At 33.7% G+C, this 8,680-nt stretch overlaps 1 pseudogene; it reads left to right on the top strand.

The window, feature by feature from the left end:
* The first annotated feature begins 4,799 nt into the window (after positions 1 to 4,799).
* Positions 4,800 to 8,480, top strand: LOC131043498 (cytochrome P450 720B2-like; annotated as a pseudogene).
* Positions 8,481 to 8,680: the final 200 nt, after the last annotated feature.

The following is an 8,680-nucleotide window of genomic DNA, read 5'->3' as shown; positions in this document are numbered from 1 at the left end:
TGTACCATTAATGCATAACAGAATCCTGTCACCTTCATCTCCTTAACAAGCTCTCTTTTAGACAACATATTCTTAGCTTCTCCTAGATCCTTAAGGGGTAATAAGATGACTTTCGATCCCTCCTTCCAAAATGTATATGTATTCCTTTCCCCATCATGCATGAACTTTTTGTCATATTGCCAAGGCCTCCCCAATAATACATGGCATGCATCCATTGGGATGACACCACACCAGACCCCATCTTTGTAAGTTTTGCCTATAGAAAACTTGATCAGGCACCTCTTATCAACAGTAACTTCAATCCCCCTCTTAAACCATGCAATACAGTAAGGGTGAGGATGTTTCTCACACTGTAAATTCAACTCATCTACCATCTCTCTGGAAACCATATTCTCACAACTACCGCTATCAATAATAACTTGACATACCTTTCCTCCTGAGGTGCATCTGGTTCAAAAAATATTGGTTCGAAGCCATGAGTCATCAAAGCTTTGAATATATGTTTTCTCCTTCTCTGGGATTATCAAGGTTCTCCTTATCATGAGGTTTTCTCCTACATCTAGGAGAACTTCTAAATCTACTCCATCATTTTCAGATTTAGCTAAAATCACCTTGGGTGGTCCTCCTTGATTTCTATCTTGCATGTTAAAATTTGAGCACTCAAATGCTCTGTGGCCTTCTTCCCCACACCTAAAACAAGTGAATGGTCTCCTTTGGCTTTCCCATCCTCTACCGCCACCATAACCTCTTCCTCTTTGAAACCCTCATCCTCGTTGTAGATTAGAGGACTCTGGGCGGGTATCATCTTGCTTCTCTACTCCTTGGGATGAATCTCCCCTACCATAACTTGAACCACCACGTGAAGGAGATGAAGTACCCCTTCTTCCTCCTCTATTCCTTTGAAAATATTGTCTGTTTTGCTTTTCTTCTGCCTTAAGATCCAGTTGATAGGCCTCTTCCATACTGTCGATCAGATGCATGCTTGATTCATCCTGAATTGAAAACTTCAATCCATTTACATACCTAGCAGCCATTTGTTCATCAAATTCTTGATGCTCAACTTGAATGGACAACTGGTAAAATTCATCTATGTAATCTTATATAGTAGATAAATTTTGCTTCAGATTTTGAAATCTGCGAAACAAAGTTTGTGCATAGTCTAAAGGCAAAAAAATTTCTCTTAATTTCTTATCTATCTTGCTTTAGGTTTTGATCTTCTCTTTTCTTTTCCTCATTCACTCCTTTTGTAGATGATCCCACTAGATCATTGCATGACCCTTTAACTTAGTCCATGCAAAATTAACTTTTTTTTCCCTCTGTCATAGATTTCCACTCAAAAAATTTCTCCATCTAATTCAGCCAATCAATCAGCTCCTTTGGTTTAAGACTACCTGCATATTCTGAAACTTTAACTTTAATTCCTTCATTCTTCCCTTCTAATGCCCTAAGAATCCTCTCTTCAAAATTTCCATGATTTACTGGCTCTTCTTCAAACTCTTCAGACTGATTTGTATCTCCTTCATCTAAACTTTCATTAGAATTATCTTCCATTTGCCTCAGTCTCTGATTTTCCATTATATTTGTGAGCTCTGCAACCTACCTTTGGAGGTTTTTCATGTCTCTATGCATCTAAGAAAGACCTCTTCCTCTTCCTCTCTCAACCATCTTCCTGCTCTGATACCAGATGATGTAGCCAGTTAAAACATAACCAATATAACAAAGAATAATCAGAAATAAACACAATTCTAGATCAAATGTTCTTCATTATTCTTCTACAACTCCAACCATTCTGCCATTACAATGAAAAAGTCCCTATTTTAAACAATCACCAAAAATTTCCTTTTTCGGCAGATTTTAACAAAATCCAAAAATTGCCATTTAAGGAAATTTTCAAATCTATCCCAAAAATCACAAAATATTCTAGAAATCTAAAAAAAAATTCCTACGACATAAAAAAACAACTTTCTAATCTCAAAAAGATTACGAGCTCAAAATTAACTAAAAAACCAACTTTCTAAAAAATCGAAAAAGAAAGTAAAAGCTAATTTTGAGGCTTTAGATGAAGGAATTTGGCCCTAAAAATTTGAATTTTTGGAGGCCCTACCGAACTAGGTTCACTCGGCAATCCAATCAACTCCTCAAGATCTACGTCCACGTAAAATTTCAGTCTAATCAGACAACCGAGTCAAAAGTTATGACCCCGTGAAGTCCCTGCATCAATAAATAAAAAATTAAATTTAAGACCATAGTTTCTGTGAACAAAAAGAGACCACTAGGCATAGGACTCACAATAACGCTTCCTTTAAGTTTCCATTTTTCAGTAGTCCAACTTCCAACCATATCAATGGTTGGACGAAAACCAATGAACCTTCCCACCAGTGCATTGTTCATTGATGAGAGGATTTAATCCATTACATAATCTGACAGCTTGATAGAGGTGCCTATATCATAAATATATATTCTAGTGGGGCCACCAATTTACAAGGAGTTGAGGAATCACCAATGAGCATATTTTTCTAGCCCTTTGATTTTGAATTATTCTTTACTTCATCAGCAGGCACAAACCCAGAATCATCAGTGGGGTAAGCTTTATCTACTAAAGGCCCATCACCCAAAGGGACTTTAGGGATCTCCATGGATGGCACAAACCTCGAACCTTCAACCTCAACGATGAAAGTAATCTTTCTCACTTCGCCAGAGGGAATAGACTTTGAATCTTTAATGAGGTCAACATTGTCTATTGGGGATTCATTAGATAAGGGGACAAAAAAATTATACCCAGAAGGAACAAACCTCAAACCTTCAACCTTAATAACAAAGGTGGCCTTGTCCACTACTATAGAAGAGAGAATAGTAGGGCCCAGAAGAGCCTTTTCCACTATTAAAAGAGTGTTAGTCAAATCCAAAGGGACTGTAACCTTCTCAAAAGTGTATTCCCCATGTGAAGGAGTTGGGATAAGAGGCATAGGAGGTGCAATAGGAGGTGAGGGATCAAGTGAACCCCCACCCTATAGGGAGTTGAGCTAGTCGTTTCTCCCAAAAGATGCATCTATTCAGGAATCTGATACCATCTTAGTTAATGATCTAACTGGAGGTTGTTAAACCATGTCAAAAATCATGAGGGGATATGCTGGACACTTACCAACAATTTCCCCCTCAGTGTTACCCGAGGGGATTCAAACTTGCGACCCTGCTCTGATACCACTTATAGGGAGTTGAGTTGGCTGTTTCTCCCCAAAGATGCATCTATTCAGGAATTCGATACCATCTCAGTTAAGGATTTCACAAGAGGTTGTCAAACTATGTCACGAATCCCAAGGGGATATGTTGGACACTTACCAACAAACCCCCACCATGCCCCTTCCCCACCTCTCGATCTAGGCACCATGTGAGAATTCAAAAATTGATTGAGCGTGAGAATACTACATTAATTTTATTTTAGATAGAATTATAAACAAATAAACAAATACATGAATGTTAATTTTACATATAAAAATAATTATTAACTTCAAATTAAATATAATTCCAAAATCAATTTAACATAAAATTATTTATGATAGAAAAATCACGTAAATTAAAAAATTAAAAAATTAACTTCTTAAAAATACAATAGCCTATAAATTTATCATTCATATATATATATATATATATATATCTTCATGATAAATATATAAATCCTTCACAAGATGGTCGTTACTTGAGGGATTTAATATGTTAGAATATATATTAAGACTATCATTATTATAATATATATTCTTCGGTTGCCTATCATTAAAGTAACACTTTATGTTATATAAAATAATAATAAAAATGAGATGACTAGTCTATAAGCCATATTTATGGTTTGAAAAGTTAAAAATATAGCATTTTATAAAAATAAGGGAATCAATCTTATATTATAATCAAGATCTAACATGTTTTCCAAAGTCAACATGTGCTTTTAGTAATAATTAAAAACATGATCCAATTTATATTCTCCTCAAGATCTATCATATATTTATTTTTTTTAAAATAAGTCTAATATATATATTTATTTAAAATTATATTTATGTTGAAAATGTAACATTCATTTGATATCATATTTATTTAAAATCATAAAGTAGTATATATATATATATACAAAGCATCTTTATTTGTTTGATAATGAAAAAAAAATTGTAAACAGGTTACATCCTTCAAATATATCACCATGATGTGAATTTCAATTAAAGTTAAATAAGAGAATCATAGATAGATGGTAAAGTTTAATTTTTTAAAATTTTTAATTAAATTTTTTATGTTTTTTGATTAAAAAAACAGCCAAAACTAAGGGGCAGAAAACATATCTTAACTATCAAAAACATATTCCACCTACTATTATAGAGAAGTAAAAAATATAATATTTTATAAAAAAAGGGAATCAATCTTATATTATAATCAAGATCTAACATGTTTTTCAAAGTCAACATATTCCACCTACTATTATAGAAAATGACAAGCAACCAATCTGGAGAGTGAATCCCTATCTTAACCACAAAGAAACCAACACTAAACCAACTAACCCTAGTAATAAGCATATTGTTGAAGTTAGATACCTCTTTGGCTTATTTGAGGAATGACCTCCACCTCATCATCTATTTTTTTTTATGCAACATTAAATATTTATGTTGAAGTTAGATACTTTTTGGCTTATTTGAGGAATCTATTTTTTTATGTAAGAGTCTTAATCATTCAAAGTTGAAAAATCTATTTAAAGAGACTTGTTAGGGGTTAAATTTTTCAGTCCCAAATCAACAGTCTTTTCTTGAAAGCTTTGAAAAATGGAGGAAATGTCTTTACTGGACGAATATTTGTATTGGGTTCTGATGGGGGTAATATTGTCTGTGACAATTTTTGTATGGAAAATTGTAGGCAGAACCAGCAAAAGCTCGGAAATGTCAGTGCCCTGAGGATCCTCTGAATGGCCACTGATTGGAGAATCCATCAGTTTCTATCGAGGCCTCAGATCACTTCAACCGCGTCAATTCATTCAAGATCATGAGAACAAGTAATGAAATTTGCTTCCTTTTCTATCCCTTTGCATCTCAGTACTGATTGCCATAGCGCTGTGGGCAGTGAGATTCGGTCATGACTTTGTTTCTGGTCTGTTTTTTCTTCATGACTTATGTTTTCTTGTTATCATTTGATTTCGCCTCTCTGGACTGTGGAGATGATTTGCATGATTTGGCTCCTCTTGGCTTCTCTGTTATTTGGGAATGACAGAGTGACGATGATTTGTAATGCAGGTATGGGCCAGTTTTTAGAACAAATTTGTTTGGAAGAGCACGCTTGGTTATATCAGTTGATCCAGAGTTCAATAGATATATTTTGCAGAATGAGGGCAGGTTGTTCCAAGCCAATTACCCATTGTCTTTTAAAAATCTTGTTGGGAAATATGGTATACTCAATGTCCATGGTGATCTTCAGAGGAAACTCCATGCAAGTGCTGCCAATTTGCTGAAGCATGAGAATCTCGTCTCAGGCTTCATGGATGATTTACAAAATGTCTTCACTGCAGCAATGGAGAGATGGCAAAAGAAGGGTGTTATTCATCTTCAGAAGGAATGCCATAAGGTATAAAATGTTTTTTTTGTCTTTAATTCATGCAATCTTTTTTATATTTTTTAAAGTAGTCAAAGAAAATAAAGATTTTTTTAAATATATAAAAGCTAAAATCTAATATAATATTGATAAAAGTGGGATTAAAGGGCCAAACTAATCAACTACTTTCTTTCTTCCTAAACTGACTAATCCACTAAGGCAGTACGGTTAGCACCGGTTGATCGAGAGCTTGATTTCTTGCCCCGTCCTCCAGGATAGCTCGAGCTACCTTCCTTCCCTCTGGTTGGAGGAGCGTAGATTCTCCCTGCCTCCCAACCTTGATAGGCTGGCTGGCAGCCCTACAATTCTATGGGGCATCGACTGAAAGCTCCCCTGCCGCCTCTTGACAAACGACTAAAGCCTGAGATACATCACTTGCAGCAACACTTTCCAACCTTTTAGGATCAGGTTGACCAGCAGGATCACAGTATAGATTCTCTTCCTCGAGGGTGGGGCCCTAAATCAAGTCGAGTCGCCCTTTCTCGAACCAGGATGCTCCTCACAGTATAGATTCTCTTCCTCGAGGGTGGGGCCCTCAATCAAGTCGAGTTGCCCTTTCTCGAACCAGGATGCTCCCTCTTTCTCTATCTTTTGGAGTTGTAATTTATTATAAAGATAGATGAAACAAGTCTACTAAAACATGAAATTTATGTTAAGATCGAAGTTGTCTCATTATTGTGTTAATTAAGATAATAAGATATCATATCAATTCCTATTAAAGGTTGAGTGATATTTACATGGTTTTGTTATTATATAATACAATAAATATGAAGTTGTTATTATTAGAATTTGTTTGCCATTAATAATCTCTTCCTTAATGTGTAGGTTCTTTTGAATATTATGGGTAAAAAGTTGTTGGACTTACCTCCTTATGAAGATTCAAAAGAAATCTATGAGGCTTTTGAGGCATATGTGGTAGCTATCCTTCAAATCCCCATCAAATTTCCAGGATCTAATTATACAAAAGGGATTAAGGTAATTCATCCAATTTTATTAATATTTGAGTGATATAAATGCATTTCGATAGAATATTAATGGTTGGCCATGAGGAATGCAGGGAAGAGAAACATTCATAAGAAAGGTTGAAGAGTGTATAGAGGAGAGAAGACAACATCCTGAAGTGATTCGTAATGATTAATTGACAAAAAATTTGAAAGAAGAGTCATGGTCAAATGAAATTATTGGAGATTTTTTATTATTTATGATGTTTGCCGGTTATGAAACTTCTTCCACAACCATGGCATTTGCTATTAAATTTCTCACAGACAACCCACAAGCAATGAAGGAGCTAATGGTGAGCATTTAGCTATAATTGAAAATAAAATTCTAGTCAAGAAAAAATAAAATTAATTTAATTGCCTTTATACAAATGACTTAGTAAGGGGTCCATCTTAGAAAACTAAGTTCAAAGAGTTCAAATTATGGGATATGGATCTTTTAGTTTAAAATTTTTTTCAAGATGGGCATTGTTTAGGTATATCTGATTTAAAAAGACAATAGGCAGACATTATGGTAGTTTTTTACTTGGTAGGTCATGATACAAACGAGTTAAATGTCTTAGAATTCATATACTTAGATTGTGGAGTGCATACAACTCATCATTCCTAAGATTTAAATCATATTCTTATGGTCGTGAATTATAGGTTAGCATAATATTTTGTAAGATACCCAACTCATATTTTGATTAAGCAGGCTGAGCATGACTCTCTATTAAAGGATAATGGAAATAGAAAGCTAACATGGGAGAACTATCAAGCTATGAAATTCACTCGTTGTGTGAGTACAAATTTTAATTTTAAGGGACTCTATCTTCTACCCCTCTTAGATGACAAACTATTATATCAGTATTACTATCTCTTTATGAAATCACAACTTTGTTCATTATCATTTAATAAAATTTACAACAATTTCTTTAATTTGGTTTTCTTTCTAGGTGATAAAAGAAGCTCTTCGATTGGGTAGTGCTGGCCAAGGGGTATATAGAGAAGCAAAACAAGATGTTAAATTTAAAGGTTCAATTTTGTGAAATCTTAATGTAAATTTAATATTGCTTAAGCTAAGTAGGTTGAAAGGTTTATTGTTACACTATTGTAAGCTAACTAAGTGCAAATGCAGATTTTGTCATTCCCAAAGGATGGACAGTATATGTAATCCTAGTTGCAATGCATTTAGATGAAAAATACTACCCTAATCCATTCACTTTCAATCCATGGCGTTGGCAAAATGAGTCTTCCCTAGTATGTCAACCCACTAACTTGATTTATTTAACTATGAATTTCTATAAACTATGAATGGTATTTTGTATTGTATAATGATAATTTGATTCAGCTTACTCAATTTGTAGGCTCTGTCTGAAAATCCATGGTATATGCCATTTGGGAGAGGTGCTAGGCTTTGTCCAGGATTCCATTTGGCAAGATTTGAAATCGCTCTATTCTTGCACAACTTTGTCACTAAATTTAGGTGAGCTTGTCTATCATTTCTAGAAGTACATGAATTGCAATATCATTGTAGAAAGAAGTCATAATTTTTGGATTAAAAGGTAAAAAAATGACTAATTTCAGCAATTGATGATATGTGCATGTAGGTGGGAACCAATTGAAGATGATTGGATATGTTACTTTCCAGTCCCTACTCTAGTAAAGGGTCTTCCAATTCACCTATATGCTCGTAATTGACATTGAAATTTATGCAAAAATATTTATGAATCATAAATCTTTGATTTTAGCTACATGTAAACATATAAAAAATAAAGTCACAAGACTTATATGAACACTAAATAAAAGTTTGCTATCACATATGTGATAATAATACTATTTTATATAAGGGCATAAAGTAAATAAAATTTAATTATTATTATTTATTTACAATTATCTAAAATGCTTATATATGCATATATATTTGTATCCCAAAAATTTATACAATCAATAAACAAAGTTTAGATACAATATTTTGCTTTGAATTTTTATATAAATTAGATTATATACCAATACATGATACTAACCATAAATTAGTTTAATTGTATGACTCTAACTAGAGCTAGATTTTAAAAGCATATTAT

Source organism: Cryptomeria japonica, chromosome 4, assembly GCF_030272615.1.
Source record: "Cryptomeria japonica chromosome 4, Sugi_1.0, whole genome shotgun sequence".
Lineage (NCBI taxonomy): Eukaryota > Viridiplantae > Streptophyta > Pinopsida > Cupressales > Cupressaceae > Cryptomeria > Cryptomeria japonica.
The sequence above is the reverse complement of the archived record's forward strand: the minus strand, read 5'-3'. Positions and strand labels throughout refer to the sequence as shown.